The sequence below is a fragment of the Scyliorhinus canicula genome, chromosome 1 (genome assembly GCF_902713615.1).
Source record: "Scyliorhinus canicula chromosome 1, sScyCan1.1, whole genome shotgun sequence".
NCBI classification, from domain to species: domain Eukaryota; kingdom Metazoa; phylum Chordata; class Chondrichthyes; order Carcharhiniformes; family Scyliorhinidae; genus Scyliorhinus; species Scyliorhinus canicula.
The window spans coordinates 91,884,668-91,909,459 of NC_052146.1; the positions used below are offsets into that span (position 1 = coordinate 91,884,668).

The following is a 24,792-nucleotide window of genomic DNA, read 5'->3' on the forward strand; positions in this document are numbered from 1 at the left end:
ACACAGATGTTCAACTTCCAGAGTACCCCTTCTGTGTTAGCTGCCTCTTTAGGAGGACAGAGAAAAATGTCTTTCTGGAGCTGATGCCCCTGCAAGAAGGCAGCTTTTATATCTATAGATTTGCATTCCCATGTCTTTCTGGCTAATAGAGCCAAGAAGATCTTTAAAATAATCTTTCTTGCTGTAGGTGAATCTACCCTTAAATCCTGATCTTTTAAGTTTTCTTCAAATCCCCTTGCCACAAGCCTGGCCTTTGCCTGATAAGTTCCATCCAGAAGAACCTTTACCGTACAAATCCATCTGTGGGATAGAGCTCATTGTCCCCTATCCGGTATTTCCATGTATACCCCAAATTCACTCCAACTATGCAGTTCTTGCTGTTTGGCATCTTTGATAACTTTTTCATCTAACTTATTGGAAGCCACCAAAATCTCACGTGCATGTGGGCTTCTACTCCTATTAGTATTTGTAGTCTTACTCATGTTCCGAGACCTTGATAAACTACGTCCCCTCTCCCACCTGGTATCTCGTTCCATACTGCTACTGCTTGATCTTTCCCTTCTACTGTGGGATGTCATTTCAATAGTTCTCGACCTTTTCCTGCGGACCTGTTCACTATGATGTACTATCTGAACTGGTACTGCGTTTCTGTGCCCTCCATTTTTGAACTTCATGTTCCCAATCTATTGCCTTGACTCTCTCCCCTGAATGCTGTACAGTCAACCAATTTTTATACTTTCCCGTGGCCTTCCCAGCTCTACTAATATCATTTGCATCCTGCCATTGACTGGACCCTTCTGGCAAGTATGTCACTTTTGTACCAACTTTTGGCAGTTGTCGTTTCGGAAAAATGGCCTGTTCTAAATCATCAGAAGTGTTGTGTTCCTCTACAGAAACTCTGTCTATATCAGTTAACTGGTCCCCATAGTTCTGAAACACGTGCGTACCAGATGACCCTGGTTCCTCGTCATGTCTGTCTGCTCTGTCTAAATTTGAAAATTTGTAATCTGTACCCATTATTCTTGATGAATGTACCCTAACAGTTTTATTGCCATGTTACAAAATAATTGATTTGCCATATATGCCTATGATCTTCCCTGGGCCTTTCCATTCATTAAAATTGTCTCTCTTACAGTATACTATGTCTCTTTGCTGAAAAACGGTATTTGATGGTCGTACATTATGCCTCAAAGCTCTGCGAATTCTTTCAGAGACTTCTGCTTCCAAAAAAGCTTTTCTACTGCTATGTAATGCATTTAAATGCTCAGCAAAGGCAGAGCTAATTGTAGTCACTTCCCAAGCTGGAGGTTGGTCATCCAAAATGGACGGAATTTTAGTATTTCTACCAAACACTAATTGATAGGGACTATAGCCCCCAATCTTCCACAGTGAATTCTTTGCATGTATCACCCATGCTAAAGCTCAATTTAGCTTGCAGTTTGGTCTATCTGCCAACATTTTCTGGAGCATGTCATCTATTACCACATGGTTTCTTTCACACACACCATTACTAAATGGGCTTTCTGCAGCCGTGTTCAGAACTGTGATATTCACGTTTTCACACATATCCTTAAACTCATCATTAGCAAATTCTCCCCCATTGTCTGTAAGGAATTTTGCTGGTGGACTCATTCCTGTCCCTATCCATTTTTCCACGATTTGATCTAGAATTGCTCTCTTTTCTTTACTTCGTACAATTGTTGATTGACTAAATCTGGTTACTAAATCTACAAATTGCAAGATATATATTATTGGCTTTATCCCAGATCTTAAGGTCCATGGCCACAATGTCATTAAAATCCCTGGCCAAAGGTAGGGTTACTATCGGTCGTGCTGGTGTCCTTCTGTACTTCCTACAAACTTTACAGGGATCACCAACTTGTTCTATCAGCTTAGAATTGTCATCATCCCTTACCCCTGCATCCTTTAATAAATTTTTCAGCCTCCGAGGAGACGGATGCGCAAATTATCTATGCAGTTTTAATACAACAAGCTTTTTATCAGCTAAAGTCCCATTTTCAACTGCCATTAACACATCCTTAATAGCTGTACTTGAAATATTATTTGTCAGTAATGGAATCAATAGTGTCCCGACTGTGTAAATTATAAGTCCATCGTCTTTCCAAAAACTGTTGGCTTATCCTGTTCCATATCCAGTTTCATGTGAGCTTTCTTCATTGACGGTCTGCTCAGAAGCAAAGGTATCCCACTTGATCCAACATCCGTGCTAATGAAATGATTCACTCCAGCAATATTGCAAGGGATCACCATTCTTTTCAGCGACTTCAGAGTATTACCTGAAACTTGTGGAACTTTCAAATTCCTTAACCTTGTTACGATTTTCAGCATTCAAGGAGTCCAGGTAACATTTTAACCAGTCAATCCCACACACAGTAGATGTGCAGCCACTATCCAATAAAGCACAATTGAAGGATTCTGCAACCAACACCCTCATTACTGGCGTAAAATTGCTTGTTAATAGCACAATGCCTTCTTTCTCGTCACTATCTTTTTCCTCTTCTGACTCTTCCGTGTCATGTGTCGCTTCAAACATTCTATTATAACGTGTTGGACAGTTGAAATCATAATGCTATTAAGAGTCATATCGAAAACATTGATTTATCATAGCCTGGGCATTTCTGGGGTTTAGCTTCCTATTGCAGGTTCTAACTGGATTTCTGTCTTCATAATTTTCGGGTCCCGATCTCCTTCTATAGTCTTGGAACCTATTTGTAGCCGTACAATTTTGCCATCCTGTTAGCAGTGTATCTTCCATATTCTGCTATATTGCAGGCTGATGGGTCAACAGAGCGAATTGAATGTTTCCCCAGAAACATTTTTAAAACTTCTGTCATCTGATCGAATAAGGTATCCTTATCCGCAAACTGAACTCCTGTCAAAACCAGGAACCTATCCATGTTGCTCACTCTATCTCAGTCAAGTAATTTAAAGGCCAACACAGACTGAGGAAATTCCAGGTTGTGTTTCTGCAGCCTTTTATATAGTCTGCCAAATTCCATTATGTAGTCTTCAATGGAGAAATCCTCTATTTTCTAGAACCTATCAAAATCCGACCATGCTTCATATGCACTTACCAAGTCAGCCTTCTGACTTCCGGTAGCGGCAATGATCAGCTGAGCCGCACGTTCGGAGGCTCCCGGAAAAAACGGACTTTGGGGCTTTTTTAAAGGCCCCCAACGGAGCTTGTGAGGCGAATCCCGACGTGGGAAGAGGCATGGGGTCGCCCCAGAGGTCCCATGGTGGAGACCAGGAGCGGGGCAGGGAGAGAATCGAAGGAGAAAACACCCGGGAAAAATCGGGACCCGAAGGACAAAATGGCGGCCGGCGAAAGTTTTGAAGAGTTGAAGAAGTGGGTCGAGACGACTCTGCTGCGCTGCTTCCAGGAGATGAAAGTGGAGCTGCTGGAGTCCATCAAGGTAACCAACAGGGAACTGATGGAGACCCAGACGGCCCAGGGAGCTGCGATCCGGGAGCTGCAGCAGCAGGCCGCCGAGAGGGAGGACGAGGTCGCGGCCGTGGTGGGGAAGGTGGAGGTGCACGAGGTGCTCCATAAAAAATGGCAGGAGCGGTTCGAGGAGTTGGACAACCGGTCGAGGAGGAAGAATTTACGGGTCCTGGGCCTCACGGAGGGGCTGGAGGGGTCGGACCTAGCGGCCTATGTGGTGATGATGCTGAACACGCTGATGGGGGCTGGGTCCTTCCAGGGGCCCCTGGAGTTGGAGGAGGCCCACAGAATTCTGGCTAGGAGCCCCAAGCCGAACGAGCCGCCACGGGCGGTGTTGGTGAGGTTCCACCGGTTCGTGGATCGTGAGTGTGTGCTCCGATGGGCCAAGAAGGAGCGGAGCAGCAAATGGGAGAACACGGAGGTGCGGATCTTCCAGGACTGGAGTGCGGAGGTGGCGATGCGGAGGGCCGGATTTAACCGGACGAAGGCGGTGCTGCACAGTCGGAAGGTGAAATTTGGAATGCTGCAGCCGGCGCGTCTGTGGGTCACCTACAAGGATCGGCACCACTATTTTGATTCCCCGGAGGAGGCGCGGGCCTTTGTGCAAGCCGAGAAACTGGACACAAACTGAGGGTCTCCCGGAGGGGGGATGCTGTAGAATACTGTATTTATTTATATTGTATGTGTAATTGCAGGGTTTAGGGTATGAGGTGGGGTGGCCGTAGGGTGGGTGGGGTGATGCCGTACGGGTGTTTTCTTTATGGGTTTTCTAGCAGGAGTTGGGTGGACGGGTTTGGACTGAGGGGTAAACGGGGTGTTTGGGGAGCTGGTGGGGGGGGACTGACAATGGGAGTGGCCCTGGAGGAGGCGGGGCCCGGCAGGGCGAAAGCGCGGGCTTTCTGCGGGGTCCCCGTGCTGGGAGAGGGAGGGGGCGGGGTCTTCTTCTCCCGCGCAGGAGCGGGGGAGGGTGGACTGGTTGATGGGCACTATGGAGGAGGGGCAGTCCCACGTTGGGAGGAGCCGAAAGTAGGGCGGGAGCCGCCGGGGTCAGCAGAAGATAGCTGGCTCACGGGAGTGCTGTAGGGGTGGGGGGGGGGGGGGCACGGCTAGGAGGGGTCCTAGCCTGGGGGGGGGGGGGGGGGAGGGGAGGGGGGGGGGTTACCGGGTAGCTGCTGAAATGGTCAGGAAGGAGCTGGAGGACGCAGGGGGTGCTGGAGGGGGGGAGGTGCCGCCGTGGGAAACTGGCAGAGCGTGGGACGCTGTCCGGGGGTGGGCAAGGGAGGGGGTATGGCTAACCGGCAGGGGAAGGGGGCAGGGAGCCCTCGGATCCGGCTGATAACCTGGAATGTGAGGGGGCTGAACGGGCCGGTCAAGAGGGCCCGAGTAGTTGCGCACCTGAAGGGGCTGAAGGCGGATGTGGCCATGCTCCAGGAGACACACCTGAGAGTGGTGTACCAGGTCTGGCTGAGAAAGGGGTGGATGGGCCAGGTATTCCACTCAGGGCTGGACGTGAAGAGGAAGGGGGTGGCGATCCTGGTGGGGAGGAAGGTGTCGTTTGAGGCGTTGAAAGTGGTGGCTGACAGTGGTGGAGGTACGTGATGGTGAGTGGCAAGCTGCAGGGGGAGCGGGTGGTGTTGGTGAATGTTTATGCCCCAAATTGGGACGACGCGGGGTTCATGCGGCGTATGCTGGGCCGCATTCCGGACCTGGAGGTGGGGGGCCTGATCATGGGGGTAGACTTTGACACTGTGCTGGATCCCCCATTGGATCGATCCAAGTCCCGGACGGGTAGGAGGTCGGCGGCGGCTAAGGTGCTGAGGGGATTTATGGACCAGATGGGGGGGGTGGACCCTTGGAGGCTTGCGAGGCCAAGGGCCAGGGAATACTCGTTTTTCTCCCATGTACATAAGGCCTACTCGAGGATTGACTTTTTTGTCCTGAGCAGGGGGCTGGTGACGAGGGTGGAGGAAGTGGAATACTCCGCCATTGCCATTTCGGATCATGCCCCGCACTGGATGGACCTCGGGCTGGGGGAAGAGAGGGACCAACGTCCGCTCTGGCGCATAGAGGTAGGGCTGCTGGCCGAGGGGGAGGTGGCCGAGAGGGTTCAGGGGTGTATTGAGAGATACCTCGAGGCCAATGATAACGGGGAGGTTCGGGTGGGGACGGTCTGGGAGGCATTGAAGGCGGTGATGAGGGGGGAATTGATCTCCATCCGAACCCATAGGGAGAGGGGGGAGCAGAGGGAAAGGGGAGATGGTGCAGGTGGATAGGAGGTATGCGGAGGCCCCAGAGGAGGGATTGCTGGGGGAGAGGCATAGCCTTCACGCCAGATTTGACCTACTGACGACTAGAAAGGCGGAAGCCTAGTGGAGGAAAGCACAGGGGGCGGTGTATGAATACGGGGAGAAGGCGAGCAGGATGCTGGCGCACCAGCTCCGGAAGCGAGACGCGGCCATGGAGATTGGGGGAGTGATGGATAGAGCTGGGAAGGTGGTGCGGAGGGGGGTAGAGATCAATGGGATCTTCAGGGACTTTTATGGGGAACTGTACCGGTCTGAGCCCCCGGTGGAGGAGGGTGGAATGGGGCGCTTCCTGGACAGGTTGCGTTTCCCGAGGTTGGAAGAGGAGCGGGTGGAGGGACTAGGGGCGCCGATCGAGTTGGAGGAGGTTGTCAAAGGGATAGGGAGCATGCAGTTGGGGAAGGCGCCGGGGCCGGACGGGTTTCCGGCGGAATTCTATAAAAAGTATTTGGACCTGTTGGGCCCCCTGTTGGTCCGGACCTTTAACGAGGCATGGGAGGGGGGGGCTTTGCCACCAACTATGTCGCGGGCGCTGATTTCCTTGATCCTGAAGCGGGACACGGACCCTCTGCAGTGTGGATCATATAGGCCGATTTCGTTGCTGAACGCCGACGCTACGCTGCTGGCAAAGATCCTGGCCACTAGAATAGAGGATTGTGTGCCGGGGGTCATACATGAGGACCAGACGGGGTTTGTGAAGGGAAGGCAGCTGAACACAAATGTGCGAAGACTCCTCAATGTCATTATGATGCCGGCGGTGGAAGGGGAGGCGGAGATAGTGGTGGCGTTGGACGCGGAGAAGGCCTTCGATAGGGTGGAGTGGGAGTACTTGTGGGAGGTGTTGGAGAGGTTCGGGTTTGGGGTGGGGTTTATTCGGTGGGTGAGGCTGCTCTACGAGGCCCCGATGGCAAGTGTAGCCACGAATAGGAGGAGGTCGGAGTACTTTCGGCTGCATCGGGGGACGAGACAGGGGTGCCCCCTGTCCCCCTTGCTCTTCGCGTTGGCAATTGAGCCCCTGGCCATGGCATTGAGGGAGTCAGGGAACTGGAGGGGCATGGTGTGGGGGGGGGGGGGGGGGGAGGAGCATCGAGTGTCACTGTACGCGGACGACCTGCTGCTGTATGTGGCGGACCCGGTGGGGGGGATGCCGGAGGTGATGAGGATCCTTGGGGAATTCGGGGGTTTCTCGGGTATAAGTTGAACCTGGGCAAGAGCGTTTGTGGTGCACCCGGGGGATCAAGCGGAGGGGATTGGTAGGCTCCCACTGAAGCAGGCAGGGAAGAACTTCAGGTACCTAGGGGTCCAGGTGGCTGGGAGTTGAGGGGCCCTGCACAAGCTCAACCTCACAAGGTTGGTGGAGCAGATGGAGGAGGAGTTTAAGAGGTGGGATATGTTACCGCTGTCACTGGCGGGGAGGGTGCAGTCCGTCAAGATAACGGTGCTCCAGAGGTTTTTGTTCTTGTTCCAGTGCCTCCCCATCTTTATCCCAAAGGCCTTTTTCAGGAGGGTCAACAGCAGTATTACGGGATTTGTGTGGGCGCATGGGACTCCAAGGGTTCAAAGAGTGTTCCTGGAACGAGGCAGGGATAGGGGGGGGGGGGGGGGGCTGGCGTTGCCCAACCTCTGTGGGTACTACTGGGCAGCCAACGCAGCGATGGTGCGTAAGTAGGTAATGGACGAGAAAGGAGCAGCATGGAAGAGGATGAAATGAAAAATGAAAATCCCTTATTGTCACGAGTAGGCTTCAATTAAGTTACTTTGAAAAGCCCCTAGTCGCCACATTCCGGCGCCTGTCCGGATAGAGGCGGCGTCATGTGTGGGCACGAGCCTGGAGGCGCTGGTAACGGCGCCGTTGCCGCTCCCTCCAATGAGGTATACCACGAGCCCGGTGGTGGCGGCTACCCTCAAAAGTTGGGGGCAATGGAGACGTCACAGAGGAGAAATGGGGGGCTCGATGGAGGCCCCGATACGGGGGAACCATTGGTTCGTCCCAGGGAACATTGATGGCGGATTCCGGGGCTGGCACAGGGCAGGGGTTAGGAGGTTAAGGGATCTGTTTGTGGAGGGGAGGTTCGCGTGCTTGGGGGAGTTAGAGGGGAAGTTTGGGCTCCCCCCGGGGAGCATGTTTAGGTACATCCAGGTGAGGGCGTTTGCCAGGCAGCAGGTGGAGGGGTTCCCCTTGCTGCCCCCACAGGGGGTGCGGGATAGGGTGCTCTCGGGGGTGTGGGTCGGAGGATCTCGGACATATACCGGGTGATGCAGGAGGTAGACGAGGCCTCGGTGGAGGAACTGAAGGGTAAATGGGAAGAGGAGCTGGATGAGGAGATTGAGGAGGGGACATGGGCGGATGCCCTGGAGAGAGTGAATTCCTCCTCTTCCTGTGCGAGGCTTAGCCTCATACAGTTCAAGGTGCTGCATAGGGCCCACATGACGGGGACAAGGATGAGTAGGTTCTTCGGGGGCGAGGACAGGTGTGCTAGGTGCTCGGGGAGCCCAGCGAACCACGCCCATATGTTTTGGGCGTGCCCAGCATTGGGGGAGTTTTGGAAGGGGGTAGCAAAGACGGTGTCGAGGGTGGTGGGATCCAGGGTCGAGCCAGGCTGGGGACTCGCAATTTTTGGGGTGGCAGTGGAGCCGGGGGTGCAGGGGGCGATAGAGGACGGGGTCCTGGCCTTTGCGTCCCTAGTAGCCCGGCGGAGGATCTTGCTCCAATGGAAGGATGCGAGGCCCCAAGCGTGGAGGCCTGGATCTCGGATATGGCGGGGTTCATTAAATTGGAGAGGGTGAAATTTGCCCTGAGGGGATCAGTACAAGGGTTTTTCAGGCGGTGGCAGCTGTTTCTGGACATCCTGGTGGAACGGTAGGGAAATAGGCCGATAGCAGCAGCAGCCCGGGGGGGGGGGGGGGGGGGGGGGGGGGTAAGGATTGGGGGGAGGGAGAACTGTGCACATGGGTTTGTGGAGGGTGCTATCCCCCCCTTGTTTGTTTTTTTTTCTTTGTTGTTTTTTCTTTTTGTTTGAAGTTGTTATTGAAGCTGGGGGGGTATTGTTCATGGGGTGTTACCGCGGTTGTATGTTAATAGAGCTAAGATGTTTATATTTGTATTTTATTTTGTAAAAATTTCAATAACAATTATTTTTTAAAAAAACAAGTCAGCCTTCTTATAAATCTTATCCATATAATGTAATAGAGTCTGCAGACCTTCTTCTGAGTCTAACTCTTCGAATTCCAGCTCAGAAAACACTTTGCCTTGGATTTTACTGTCATAAGGTAGAGTGAGAGCCATTGCCGTAACTTGTTTTCTCTTTCCCAAGGTAGTTACCTTAGTCTACATAACTACTGCACTTCTCCATTGGTCGTACGATCCCCTTTCAGAAAATAAGGGGGGGTAGTCATATCTGGCCATCTTTATCCTAGGTTCAGCCATATATCTTTCCTTTTGTTTCTTCTCAGTCACTCCTTGGTTTGGTCTGGAAAAGTTGTATCTTTCAATCCTTCTTATTTGCACAGCAACTGTCCTCTGCTACCATTTGTTATACATTTGGATGCTGCTGTACAAAGAGTCAAAGGTTCTGCTCCTTTGCCACAAACACCTTTAATTTACTTCAACAGACTCCACAAAATTCTAACATCGCATCACCTGACCAAAGGCCGTCTGAAACCCCTTTACATATCAGTGTCAATTATTGGATACTTAACATAAATGAGACAACTAATTGGAATGTCGCTTAACCCATTACTTAACAAGCTGAGGCGGGGGTAGGGGCTGGGAGGGAGTGGGGGGCTTTTCATCTATGAGGCCTTCAAGCCATCTTTAAATATTATGGATACCCATAACAAGGGCAAGTACAGCTGCTGCTTGTCAGTCCTACTAAACACTTCCAGGACAGAGTCCTGTTCTTGGCTCTATGCTGAAGATCACTTTAACCCCCTTTGACTGTGAGCAGCCTCTAGCTTCACAGTTGAAGGTTATTTCAAATGAGGAATTGGCAGTGTTAGTTGTGAGAGCATTTCAACATTCTCCATTTCTGTTGAGGAACCCAGGAGAGGTGATACCGTGTGTTTGATTTTTTTGATTTTTTTTTTGTGTGCAAATGAGCTGATATAACTTTGCATTAGTACCAATATGGAACAGTGGTGTTTCCTTGTTGATTAATGGTTAGTATGATATGTGGAATGATCCGTAGTTGATTTTTGAATCTGTATTAATGTTGCCCGTTTTCGCCAATAAAATATTACTGAGGTGTCTTCTTGTGGGTACCTTGTCTCAAATGAAGATTATTGCATCGCATTTCAATCAAACTTTGAAGCCTGAACAGTTTGCCTGAACTCCAGATCAGGGGAGGGCAGCTGAGCACGGTCTTCCAATGTTCCCGGCTGGTGGTTCTGACGATCAAGCACAAAGATCAGATATGGGGAGGGTGAGAGCTGTCAGCCAGCGATTTGTCATGGGAGGTTCGGAATTTGAGGGGAGGCAGGCAGAACTGATGCCAGGAGGGAGATGATAACTTTATTTGCAAATAGTGGAAGTCGTTGGTCTTCTTCCGACATTGTACAGCATCCGCCTGGTCATGCTGCTCACACTGACAGTCATTGCCATTTCTTCCGAGGTGGTATTGGTGAGCCTGCTGCTGGGCTTCCACCCCCTCGGGCAAACAGGGTGTCCCATCTCAGATTGACGGTGTCGAGATGCCTGGCCAGGTTGTCATTCCCAAAGTGAGGAGCAGATCTGCTCGCTGCCATACTTCTGTGTTGACTAAGTGAGTGGTGAGGGAGTGTTTAAAAGCAACTCCCTCTTGTTAGCGCTGAGGCATGAATCTGGTGAAAACCTCGTGGCTCATTTCCGGCACTATGTCCCATTAAATATGGGCCGCATTTAGCCAATGCGCTGTTGAGAAACTCCCTACCAAATGCGCCCAAAATTACGCTTCGAAATATTTTCGTTAAATTGCGCCCATGATGTTTCTCTTGCCAAATTTAAAAATACCAAGTCCAACCTCGTCTGAATACTCCTTTCCATCAGCAACTTGTTGGCAGGAGTTATTCCAGTGGTCATGTAGGGCATAATTCTACAGCATAAAAGCTCAAGAAATTGGAGAAGATATTCAAACCATGGTTTATTTATAACCCAAAAAAAAACCGCAACACGGCATACAACATATAGGTCAAACCAGGACTACCGATCATGCCGGTCCCAATCCGGGCTGGTTTTTAAGGTTTGATTCTATGAGCCATTGCTGATGGGCCTCCATCCATTAGCAGAGATGCTTGTATTCCAAGAGCCCCACGGGGAGATCAATCAGGTCGTCCCAATTGGTCTTGTGAGGGTCATTCTGAGGCGGATAAGTAATAAAAAAATCATGTTAATTTATCTGCAGGGATGCTGTGGTTGCATTTTCATGGCTACTTTAAAAGCTTTCACAGTCCTATCCACCAATCTATTTAAGGCGTGTGGTTTGGTGTGGGACTCATATGCTTAATGCCATTTGATGACATGAAAAACTGAAACTCCTCACTGGTAAATCCTGTCCCATTGTCTGAAACCAACACTTCTGAAAAACCATGGGTGGCGAAGATTTGCCTTAACTTTTCCATTGTTGCCAAACAAGTTGTAGACTTAGTTTCATAGATGTCTAGTCAATTTGAGTGTGCATCCACTATAAGTAGGAACACGGTGCCCATGAATGGGTCTACAAAATCAATGCTTTCAGGTAGTGGGAGATGGCTCAAGATATCTGCATTTGATATTTGTATCCCTGCTCTGTGCTGGAAGGTATATTCATTTATCTTCTGTAAATACATTTATTGTCCCGTTGTTCAAGAAGGGGAGTGGGCAAAGTCTTGGAAAGGTTTATAAGAGATAGGATGTATAATCATCTGGAAAGGAATAATTTGATTAGAGATAGTCAACACGGTTTTGTGAAGGGTAGGACGTGCCTCACAAACCTTATTGAGTGCTTTGAGAAGGTGACCAAACAGGTCGATGAGGGGAAAGTAGTTGATGTGTTGTATATGGATTTCAGCAAAGCGTTTGATAAGGTTCCCCACGGTAGGCTATTGCAGAAAATGCAGAGGCATGGGATTCAGGGTGATTTAGCAGTTTGGATCAGAAATTGGCTAGCTGGAAGAAGACAAAGGGTGGTGGTTGATAGGAAATGTTCAGACTGGAGTCCAGTTACTAGTGGTGTACCACAAGTTTGGGGCCACTGCTGTTCGTCATTTTTATAAATGACCTGGAGGAGGGCGTAGAAGGATGGGTGAGTAAATCTGCAGATGACACTAAAGTCGGTGGAGTTGGGACAGTGCAGAAGGATGTTACAAGTTACAGAGGGACATAGATAAGCTGCAGAGCTGGGCTGAGAGGTGGCAAATGGAGTGTAATGCAGAAAAGTGTGAGGTGATTTATTTTGGAAGGAATAACAGAAAGACAGAGTACTGGGCTAATGGTAAGATTCTTGGTAGTGTGGATGAGCAGAGGGATCTCGGTGTCCATGTACACAGATCCCTGAAAGTTGCCACCCAGGTTGAGAGGGTTGTTAAGAAGGCGTATGGTGTGTTAGCTTTTATTGGAAGAGGGATTGAGTTTTGGAGCCATGAGGTCATGTTGCAGCTATACAAAACTCTGGTGCGGCCGCATTTGGAGTATTGCGTGAAATTCTGGTCGCCACATTATAGGAAGGATGTGGAAGCATTGGAAAGGGTGCAGAGGAGATTTACCAGAATGTTGCCTGGTATGGAGGGAAGATCTTATGAGGGAAGGCTGAGGGACTTGAGGTTGTTTTCGTTAGAGAGAAGAAGGTTAAGAGTTGACTTAATTAAGGCATACAAGATGATCAAAGGATTAGATAGGGTGGACAGTGAGAGCCTTTTTCCTCGGATGGTGATGTTGAGCACGAGGGCACGTAGCTTTAAATTGAGGGGAGATAGATACAGGACAGATGTCAGAGGTAGGTTCTTTACTCAGAGAGTAGTAAGGGCGTGGAATGCCCTGCCTGCAACAGTAGTGGACTCACCAACACTAAGGGCATTCAAATGGTCATTGGATAGACAAATGGATGATAAGGGAATAGTGTAGATGGGCTTTCGAGTGGTTTCACAGGTCGGCGCAACATCGAGGGCCGAAGGGCCTGTACTGCGCTGTAATGTTCTATGCTCGATGTTCCAAATTTAGCAGCGGTCTATGAACTGTAATTATGGTGAAATGCCGTCTGTAAACATATAGGTGGAATATGTTTATCCTGAAGATGACAGGCAATCCCTATTTCAAAATCTGCGAGCAAGTTTTCTGCATCATTTGGGGTCCTTGAAGCATACCGATGGGCTTTTCTAACCAATCCTCCAATTTATGCGACATGAAAGGGGGGATTCTCCGACCCCCCGCCAGGTTGGCGAATCGCCGGGGGCCAGCGTGAATCCCGCCCCCGCCCTCTCCTGAAGTCTCCGAACGGTACAAAGTCGACGAGGCGTCAATCCCGCCGCCTGCCTCGGAGAATGGCGGGGGCCGGCGCGACGCTATGGACCCTGGGGCTGCCCCGGATGGGCCGAAGTCCCGCCGACATGACCACGGGTCACGTCGGCGTAAATCAAAACACCTATTTAACGGCGTCAACCAGTGCTGATGGTTGACGCCGTTCAGCGTGGAGGTAGGTCACAGTGTGGAGGTTGGCCGCAGGAGAAGTGACGGCGTGGTCGCAGTCTGTGGGTGGGGGGGTGGGGGGAGGGGGAGGGGGGTGGGGGGAGAGGGGGCTGGGGGCTGTGGGGGTGGGGGCTGGGGGGGGTGCTGTGGGGGGGCTGTGGGGGGGGTTGTGGGGGGGGGGCTGTGGGGGGGGCAGTGTGGGGTGGGCTGGGGAACAGTGCCGGGGAGGGGAGAAGAGAGCAAATGCCGGGGAGGGGGGGACAGTGCCGGGGAGGGGGGGACAGTGCCGGGGAGGGGGGGAGAGAGCGAGTGCCGGGGAGGGGGGGATGAGAGCGAGTGCCGGGGAGGGGGGGACAGTGCCGGGGAGGGGGGGAGAGAGCGAGTGCCGGGGAGGGGAGACAGTGCCGGGGAGGGGGGGGGGAGAGCGAGTGCGGGGAGGGGGGAGAGAGCGAGTGCTGGGAGGGGGGGGAGCGTGCAGGGAGGGGGGTTCATCCCCGAAAAGGATATGGGCCCAGTGAAGTGTGGGTCATATTGGCTCAGCTCCCTATTAAACACAGATGTGATGGTGTTGGCTAAGTTATTGGTGAGGCATTTGGAGGGGTGTGTGCCAGAGGTAGTGTTGGAGGATCAGATGGGTTTTGTGAAAGGAAGGCAGCTGTAGAGTAAAATTAGACAAATATTGAATGTGGTTATGGTGCCTTCAAAAGGCAGGGTGCCAGAGGTTATTGTGGGTATGGATGCGGAAAAGGCATTTGATATACATAGAACATAGAACGATACAGCGCAGTACAGGCCCTTCGGCCCTCAATGTTGCACCGACATGAAAAAAAAACTAAAGGCCATCTAACCTACACTATGCCCTTATCATCCATATGCTTATCCAATAAACTTTTAAATGCCCTCAATGTTGGCGAGTTCACTACTGTTGCAGGTAGGGCATTCCACGGCCTCACCACTCTTTGCGTAAAAAACCCACCTCTGACCTCTGTCCTATATCTATTGCCCCTCAATTTAAGGCTATGTCCCCTCGTGATAGCCACCTCCATCCGCGGGAGAAGGCTCTCGCTGTCCACCCTATCTAACCCTCTGATCATTTTGTATGTCTCTATTAGGTCACCTCTTAACCTTCTTCTCTCTAACGAAAACAACCTCAAGTCCATCAGCTTTTCCTCATACGATTTTCCCTCCATACCAGGCAACATCCTGGTAAATCTCCTCTGCACCCGTTCCAAAGCTTCCACGTCCTTCCTATAATGAGGCGACCAGAACTGTACACAATACTCCAAATGTGGCCGTACTAGAGTTTTGTACAACTGCAACATGACCTCATGGCTCCGGAACTCAATCCCTCTACCAATAAAGGCCAGAACACCATAGGCCTTCTTCACAACCCTATCAACCTGGGAGGCAACTTTCAGGGATCTATGTCCCTGGACACCGAGATCCCTCTGCTCATCCACACTACCAAGAATTTTACCATTAGCCAAATATTCCGCATTCCTGTTATTCTTTCCAAAGTGAATCACCTCACACTTCTCCACATTAAACTCCATTTGCCACCTCTCAGCCCAGCTCTGCAGCTTATCTATGTCCCTCTGTAACCTGCAACATCCTTCCGCACTGTCTACAACTCCACCGACTTTAGTGTCGTCTGCAAATTTACTTACCCATCCTTCTGCTCCCTCCTCTAGGTCATTTATAAAAATGACAAACAGCAACGGCCCCAGAACAGATCCTTGTGGTACGCCACTCGTAACTGAACTCCATTCTGAACATTTCCCATCAACCACCACTCTCTGTCTTCTTTCAACTAGCCAATTTCTGATCCACATCTCTAAATCACCCTCAATCCCCAGCCTCTGTATTTTCTGCAATAGCCGACCGTGGGGAACCTTATCAAACGCTTTACTGAAATCCATATACACCACATCAACTGCTCTACCCTCGTCCACCTGTTCCGTCACCTTCTCAAAGAACTCGATAAGATTTGTGAGGCATGACCTACCCTTCACAAAACCATGCTGACTATCCCTAATCATATTATTCTTATCTAGATGATTATAAATCGTATCTTTTATAATCCTCTCCAAGACTTTACCCACCACAGACGTGAGGCTCACTGGCCTATAGTTACCGGGGTTATCTCTACTCCCCTTCTTGAACAAAGGGACCACATTTGCTATCCTCCAGTCCTCTGGCACTATTCCTGTAGCCAATGATGACCTAAAAATCAAAGCCAAAGGCTCAGCAATCTCTTCCCTGGCTTCCCAGAGAATCCTAGGATAAATCCCATCAGGCCCCGGGGACTTATCTATTTTCACCTTGTCCAGAATTGCCAATACTTCTTCCCTACGCACCTCAATGCCATCTATTCTAATAGCCTGGGTCTCAGCATTCTCCTCCACAATATATCTTTTTCCTGAGTGAATACTGACAAAAAGTATTCATTTAGTATCTCGCTTATCTCCTCAGCCTCCACACACAACTTCCCACCACTGTCCTTGACTGGCCCTACTCTTACCCTAGTCATTCTTTTATTCCTGACATACCTATAGAAAGCTTTTGGGTTTTCCTTGATCCTACCTGCCAAGACTTCTCATGTCCCCTCCTTGCTCGTCTTAGCTCTCTCTTTAGATCCTTCCTCGCTTCCCTGTAACTATCAAGCGCCCCAACTGAAACTTCACGCCTCATCTTCACATAGGCCTCCTTTTTCCTCTTAACAAGAGATTCCACTTCTTTGGTAAACCATGGTTCCCTCGCTCTACCCTTTCCTCCCTGTCTGACTGGTACGTACTGATCAAGAACACGCAATAGCTTTTCCTTGAACAAGCTCCACATATCCAGTGTGCCCAACCCTTGCAGCCTACTTCTCCAACTTATACATCCTAAGTCATGTCTAATGGCATCATAATTGCCCTTCCCCCAGCTATAACTCTTGCCCTGCGGGGTATACTTATCCCTTTCCATCACTAATGTAAAGGTCACCGAATTGTGGTCACTGTCTCCAAAGTGTTCACCTACCTCCAGATCTAACACCTGGCCTGGTTCATTACCCAAAACCAAATCCAAAGTGGCCTCACCTCTTGTTGGCCTGTCAACATATTGTGTCAGAAAACCCTCCTGCACACATTGTACAAAGAACGACCCATCCAATGTACTCGAACTATATCTTTTCCAGTCAATATTAGGAAAGTTAAAGTCTCCCATAACAATTACCCTGTTACTTTCGCTCTTTTCCAGAATCATCTTCGCCATCCTTTCCTCGACATCTCTAGAACTATTAGGTGGCCTATAAAAAACTCCTAACAGGGTGACCTCTCCTTTCCTGTTGTAGGAAAGAGTAGAGGTATTTGTTTGAGGTTCTGGGCAGGTTTGGGTTTGGGCCTACATTTATCTTGCGGGTGTGGTTGTTATATGCGGCCACCATGGCCAGTGTTAGGACAAATTCAATTCGCTTGGGAGATTTCCAGCTATACAGAGGTACGAGGCAGGGATGCGCATTATCCCCACTTCTGTTCACACTGGCTATCGAACCCTTGGCTATTGCACTCCGGACATCAGGGGCGTGGTCGAGTATTGTAAGGGGTGGCAGTGAGCATAGAGTCTCACTGAAGTAGATGACCTGTTGCTGTATATTTCCAATCCATTGGAATGTATGGATAGGATAATGGGTATATTGGAGAGGTTTGCCGCTTTTTGGGCTACAAATTGAATATGGCCAAAAGTGAAGTGTTTCTGGTGAATGCCCTGGGGAGAACGGCAGATTTGAGTGCCCCACCAATTAAATTGGCCAGAAGTAGGTTCTGGTATATGGGTATTCAGGAGGCTGATTGGACCCCGATGTATAAATGTAATCTGACTCAGTGTTCTTCAAAGTCGGGGGCGCAACCCACGGGTGGGTCGCGGGCGAGTGTCGGGTGGGTCGCGGAGCCGATGTCCACGACACTCCCGATCGCGCAAGTCCCCGCGCAGCAGCCGGCTTTTCATAACGCCGGCTGCAAGCGGCCGCGACAATGTTAAAAAAAAATTGGCTGCATTGTGCATGCGCGCATGATGATCGTCACGCATGCGCATTCTGCGAACGTGTAAAAAAAATTTGGCTGCATTGTTTTCCAAGTTCGGGGGGGGGGGGGTTATTCATTTTTTTCATTTATTTAATTCATTTTATTTTTTTTACAAATTTGGGTGGGGCCAGGTTATTCATTTTTTTCATTTATTTTACTCATTTTATGTTTTTTTTTACAAGTTCAGGGCAGGGATTTATTTGATAAAACTTTACAGGAAACAAATTCAGAACTTTGGACAGATGGAGACTCCATACTTCCGACACAGGAAGGCTTCACCTTCATCTAACAGGTTCCATTGGAGGAGCGTGTATGAGGGCCAAAGGGACCCAAAACCATTTCCTCCATTTGTGGCAGCAGCAAACAAGGTAAGAGAAAATGGTTGGTCGCGCAGGTCGGCCGGCGTGGGTCGTGAAGGTCGGCTGGGTTGGGTCCCGAAGGTTGGCCGGTTGGTAAAAATGGGTCCCCGGAAAAAAAGTTTGAAGAACACTGATCTGACAGGCTTGGTGGAGGGGGTGAAAGGGGATCTGAAGAGGATGGGATGCCCATTCACTTTCGTTAAAAGGGCTGGTGCAGATGGTGAAGATGAATATCCTGCCAAGATTTCTGTTTGTGTTTCAGTCCTCCCGATATTCCTGCCATAGGCATTTTATTGTCAGGTGGACAGGTCAATATCTTCTTTTGTATGGGGTGGCAAGACGCCACTGACACGGTGGGTGTTTTTACAAATGAGGTGAGAGGGTTAGCACTCCCGAATTTGTTGTGTTTCGACTGGGCGGCGAATGTAAAGAAGGTCCGGCAGTGGTGGGGGGGGAGGGGACAGAGTGGGTGCAGTTGGAGGAGGCGTCTTGTTTGGGAGTAAGTTTGAGGGCTCTGGTGACAGCTCCCTTTCCGTTTGCTCCGGGAAATATACGATGAGTCCAATGGTGACTTCATCCTTAAAAATCTGGAACCAGCTAAGGCGTGGAGAGTATTGTGGTATTGGCTCCTATTTGTGGGAATCACCGGTTCCCCCTTGCAGGGGGATATATAGGCAGTGGCATAGGGAAGGGGTGGAACGAGTGAGGGACTTGTTCATGGGAGGAATGTTTTCAAGTTTGAGTGAGTTGCAGTAGAAAAATGAGTTGCCGGGGGTGGGGGAGTTCAGGTATATATAGTTATGGGATTTTGTGTGGAAGGAGGTGCCCTCGATCCCTTGGTTACCGGAGCAAATTTTGTCAGACAAATTATTGTCATCAGATGAGTTGGAGGATGGGAAAATCGCAAATATTTATGGATGACTGGTGGACACAGGGAAAGCACCAATTGACGAGGTGAAGCGGAAGTGTGAGGAGGCACTAGGCATGGAGTCGGGATGGAGGGTTTGAAGTGAGATTATGCACCGGAAAAATGCAATGTCGTCCTATGCCAGGATGAGCTTGGTACAGTTCAAGGTGGTTTCTAGGGCTCTTATGATGTGGGTGCGGATGAGTCCGTTCTTTTCAGAGATAGAGGATAAGCGTGAGAGATGTGGAAGGGGGCCAGCAAATCATGTTCATGTGTTTTGAACATGTCCGAGATTTGTGGTGTTCTGGTGCTCGATATTTGAAGCATTATCGAAAATTGTGGGGGTGGAGATGTCGCCGGGCCATCTGGTGGCGATCTTTGGGGTGCCAGCTTTGCCAGAGCTACTGGGAGGGAAGGGGGCTGATGTGGTGACCTTCGCCACTCTGATTGCCCGGCAGCGAATTCGACTGGAGTGGAGATTGGAAAAGATAAGTTCGTCCTCAGGTGGTCGGAGGTGGGAGTGCGGCTTCTTGGTGAAATGGAGGTTGTTCTTGTCCCTGCTTGAGGACTTGTTTGTTGCCAGCTGATAGCATTGAGGGTGTAGGGAGGTGTAAAGTGGAGAAAAAGAGGAGGAAATGTCAAATTGTGGGGATTGTAGTATGCTTCTGAATGATTAGTTTGTTTACATTAATGTATGCTCTGGTTTGAATAAAATTATATATATTTTTTAATGAATAAAGGAGGACATTCTGTTCATCAATTGTACATCAAATTTCAATGAGGGTGGCCACTGGAGTTGAGTGGCCCAGTGTGTATCAATATAAACAAAAAAAGATTTTTTTAAAATGCAACAAAGGGATCTGAGCACACCTGGTTTGTGAAAGAAATTACACCATGGCATTTAAATATACCTAATCATATCAATGCTATTGACAACTGCTCCTGTACTTTCCACACACAATAAATAATATAATCTTAATTGGCATACCCGGAGAAGGTGCTTCATACAGACGGCTGTGTCCAAATCAATCAATTGTTTTGAATGTAAAGGCTAGATTAGCACTGTGATTGCGTGGCACTTTTAAGAGATGATCCTTCACAAGCCATGTGACCTGCCCAGAACCTATGAGGACCGAGCGCGTGAGGACTAAGCACGTGAACCTGTGTCTATCGGGAACCAGGGTGCGGACCCGGATAACAGAGAACCAACAGACTATGCACTGGAGTCGGTGGGGACTAGACCTGTCTTAGTGTTGTGCTCGGGACCCATGCCATGTTCACTTCCCTTTAATGCGACAGGTGAGCCTGCTTGGTCTTCGCGATCTCACTTCATGGGCTTTGCATCGTCAACGAGGCTGGGTGAGGCAGGAGGGAGGAAGCACGTCCCAGCTGCATCGGCACAGAGTGCTTGGAGCACATAGAGGAAAGCCATGCCCCTCACTCTTTTTCTCTCCCTCTCTCTCTATATTTCTCACTGAACTCCCCCCACCCCCCCAATGTCTGGGCTATCCATAATCATTTCTGTTTTGCACTCTCCCTGTGGTGATTGTGTATCAGTGTAGATGCAATACAACTGAGCAAGCACTAGAGGGAGCACGGGAGAGCTATAAATACAGAGGGACAGGAAGTGAGGACACACTTCCCAGAACTGGGATCAAGACACACAGGCAGGCAGCATTTGAGGTAGCTGTAAGTTAAGCTCTGAAGACAGAACAAATTCACAATAAAGCATCTTCTCCACCTTTGAGACTACGAGCTTTATTAAGACACAAGGAACTATCAATGTTCATCTCTCTGCAAGTTACTCTGTATCTCCCACCATGTCTGATTGTCTTTATCTTCATGCCTGTGCCATTATTTTCCCTTTGCAATATCTCTCTTAAGCATTGCAAGACTATTTTCTCCTTGTTCGTCACTCCCTTTTTTCCCTATTCCCAAATGACCCTTTCAATTTTCTCTGTGTGTCTCTGTCCGTCAATTTTGTTTTTTGTCCCCCAGCATCATGTCTGTCTCAATTACTTTAGCCCTCTCATATATCGAAGTACAATTAATTACAAAGATACGTAGGGAGATTGATTGATACAGAGACATTGAGATGTAGTGATATAGACATAGAGAGACAGAAGCTAGGCTGTTTCCTTTTGGTAATACAGTTAAAAACTCAACCATGGAGTGCTTCAAAATCTGCCTGTCCTTTTTAATGATCTGTCACTCTACCTCTCACCTTATGATGTTCAGCATTGGACAGGTTCACAATTATTTATTTATGGTAAGGCTGCTGATTTCAAATTAAGACTTTCTTTGTCCGGTGGCACTAAAAGAGCCCCTTCAGTGCAGTAAAAGGGAAATGAACATGTTGCCTCCAAGTGCCGAGTCATGCATGGTCATCAAGAAAATAATCTTAATAAATAATCTTTGGAAACCAAAGAGATTGCAGTATTGCTCAGCAATGTGGGTGGAACTAAACCCAAAGTGATACAAATCACAGATCTTTGTAATAAGGCTCCACAACTCACTCACACCACTCGTCAAAATGGGTTACTTTCTCTCTGGTATGTAGGCATCACTGTTCACAGTTTTGGGTAGATGACAGGATTGCAGCTGTTTAGAACAGCTCAGCCGGGTGTGTTGCTAATTGTCAAGCTTTAATTTTCAACGATATCACCAGAAGCTTTCAGGAACATTGTTGCGACCTTCAGCTCTGCATCGCTTCTGACACCCGCCCAAGACCCACCCGCTCTTTGAAAAGTCCTGATCAGACGATGTCTTAGTAATGGGGCATCACCCGAAGTGCATAGTACCAATTTGGAAGAAGCCGTCAGGAGATTCAAAGTAACTGATATACACCTGAAATGTGAAAAGTGCACATTTCAGGCTGATGAAGTCACATTTTTAGGGATCAAAGTTAACGCTAAAGGCTCGCATCCACTTGAGAACAAGGTGAAAGCAATGAAAGTGGTGTCAGCACGAAGGAACATGATGGAGGTGAAGTCCTTTTTAGGGATGGTCAATTATTATGGCTGGTTTTTACCCAACGGGTGCTCCGGTTTCCTCCCACAGTCCAAAGATGTGCGGGTTAGGTGAATTGACCATGCTAAATTGCCTGTAGTGTCCTAAAAAAAAGGTTAAGGGGGGGTTGTTGGGTTACGGATATAGGGTGGATACGTGGGTTTGAGTAGGGTGATCATGGCTCGGCACAACATCGAGGGCCGAAGGGCCTGTTCTGTGCTGTACTGTTCTATGTTCTATATGTTCTATGTATCTACACTTTTATCACCCTTGCACCAACTGTTGAGAAGCATCAACGATAGAAGATCCCAGAGAAAGTCTTTTGACTTACAATCATCAGCCCTACTTGTCCACTTTGACCCAGACACAAACCAATAATAATGACGAGTGATGCACCACCTTATGGATAGGAACGGTACTTTTGAAAAAGATGGAAGACAGCGCAGAGTGGCTAGTCACTTTTGCTTCCAGGACCTTGTTGGATGTCGAAAGGAAGTATTCACAGATAGACAAAGAATGTTTGGCAGTCGTATATGCCGTTAAGAAGTTCCACCAATAGAACATAGAACATACAGTGCAGAAGGAAGCCATTCAGCCCATTGAGTCTGCACCGACCCACTTAAGCTCTCACTTCCTACCCCCGTAACCCAATAACCCAGCCTAACCTTTTTGGACACTCAGGGCAATTTAGCTTGGCTAATTCACCTAACCTGCACGTCTTTGGACTGTGGGAGGAAACCAGAGGTCCCGGAGGAAACTCACCCAGACACGGGGAGAATGTGTAGACTCCACACAGACAGTGACCCAGTGGGGAATCGAACCTGGGACCCTGGCGCTGTGAAGTCACAACGCTAACCATTGTACTACCGTGCTGCCCAATATGTTTACAGCCACCACTTCACCATCACCACGGTCCACAAGCTGTTACTTGGATTCTTTCACAAGGATAAACTGGTTGCCAGAGTTTCATGTCAGCCAGAGTCCAAGGATGGGCATTACGGAGGCTGCGTATATTTACCGTTTTCAACACAGACTAGGTAAACAGATCTCTAATGCCGATGCTCTAAATCGGCTTCCATTTCCACTGACGGTATCTTTGCAACTCATTTCACGGTGGCACAGTGGTTAGCACTGCGGCCTCACAGTACTAGGGACCCAGGTTCAATTACAGCCTTGGGTGACTGTGTGAAGTTTGCACATTCTCCCCGTGTCTGCATGGGTTTCCACCGGGAAGTCCAGTTGCCTCCCACAGTCCAAAAATGGGCTGGTTAGGTAGGCTGGTCATGCTAAATTGTCCCTTAGTGTCCAAAAGGTTATGTGGGGTGAATGGGTTTTGAGGAGAAGGTGAGGGCATGGGCCCATGTAGGCTCTTTCAGAGGAACGGTGCAGACTTGATGGGCTGAATGGCTTTGTTCTGCATTGCAAGGATTCTATGATTCCATTCTAGTCCTTGCTCTGATTTTTCTGGACAATCTGCCCATTTCGCAGCCCATACCAAGACGTAGACTGACAGTTACCTGATTTTAGCAAAGGTCAAAAGAATGGTGCTAACTGCCTGGAATTTTGATAAGTCAAAGAGCAAGTCAGGCCCAACTCACAGAGAAGGGATGAAATTAGCTGTGAAGATGGAGTGCTTTTGACAGAGTCTGAGTGATAGTGCCAGCCCTGGAGTGTCAGCCACATCCTGGCCAGTCTAAGATGAATATGTTGGCCAGGGGTCAACAAAGGAATAGAGAGTGTAGTCAGACATTGCGAGCATTGCCAAAAACAGCAGACCCTTGTGATGATATGATCTGTATACTCGTCTGCCATTGGGCCAGAACGTCGGCTTACCATTGGCCCTGGTCGGTCATGTGCCTCTCGACCGATTGGCCGAGAGGCTGAGTTAACCACGCCTCTATCAACGAGGTATAAATGCTCAGAAGCCTGACGATCGTCCCTTTCCACTGTAGACGATCGCCAGGCTGTGTTCTAGTTAATTAAAGCCTGACTTTGGTAAATCACTCGCCTCACGTGCAATCGATGGTGCATCAACCCTCCCATCTGCAGCTAGACGACACCCTTGCGTGTGGCCTGGCTGCCCATGGATGAGGCTTAACATTGATTTTAAATGGCCCTTTAATGTGAATGTTTTTAATCGTTGTGGACACCCACTGAAAATGGATGGACACCTAATTCATGTGCTCAATAACTTTATCAGCCACTGTCGACAAGCTGCAACTATACAACATGGCCCCACATGCTACCACCTACTCCAGCTGAGTTGTTGATGAGTCCACGCCTCAGGACCAATCTTCACCTACTTTTCCCGAATTTGATGGAGAAGTGGAGGCTAAACAAGCCTCACAAAAGGAGTATCACAACTCAGCCAAGGGAGACAGGTCGTTTGAAGTGAAGGACTGAATTTCAGAGGAGGGCCAGCTAGGATACCCAGGAGGGTTACTGCAAGGACTGTCCCAGTGTCTTATGTCATTGACCTTCAGGGCCACAAAGTGCAGAAGCACGTAGATCATATGAGAATGCAGGGAGCTGCCACTCCCACAGTGAGGCGTGTGGACCCTGTGGCAGTTACCAGTTTGTCAGCCACAGAATTGGTGGTGGTAGAATCAAATGTTTCCCAAGGGGAATCTCGTGTGCCAGCAGAAGGAGCGAAGGAGGGTATTGGCATCTCCGGAAACTGTAAATTTGCCTGCCACTGTTGTGGATTGTGACACCTTAAGTGTGGAGAAACTGGTTGCAAAGTGGCAGTGCTCCGCAAGAGTCCAAAAAGCCTTGGATAGACTGGACTACTTTGCCTGTTGTCTCCCTTACTGAGAATTCTGTCTGACTGTACATGGTTGTACATGCGAGTCTTTTTGATGTAATTGTAAGGAAACTTAAGGGGGGGGTGTAATGTGATAGCATGGCCCCTTTAAGAAGAGATCCTTCACGGTACACATAACCCGCAGGGATTATTTGGGGACCGAGCACGCGAACCTGGGCCCATTGGGTGCCAGGAGGGAGACCCGGGTAGCAAGTAACCAGCAGACTAAGCCCTGGAGTCAATGG

At 49.2% G+C, this 24,792-nt stretch overlaps 1 long non-coding RNA gene across 1 annotated transcript in view; it reads right to left on the reverse strand.

Annotated features, from left to right (window-relative positions):
- Nucleotides 1–11,006: 11,006 nt before the first annotated feature.
- Nucleotides 11,007–24,792, reverse strand: part of LOC119965122 — a 155,448-nt gene continuing 141,662 nt past the window's right edge. The window contains exon 3 of the long non-coding RNA XR_005460436.1: nt 11,007–11,102. This is a non-coding gene — a long non-coding RNA (uncharacterized LOC119965122). The remainder of the gene's footprint in view (nt 11,103–24,792) is intronic.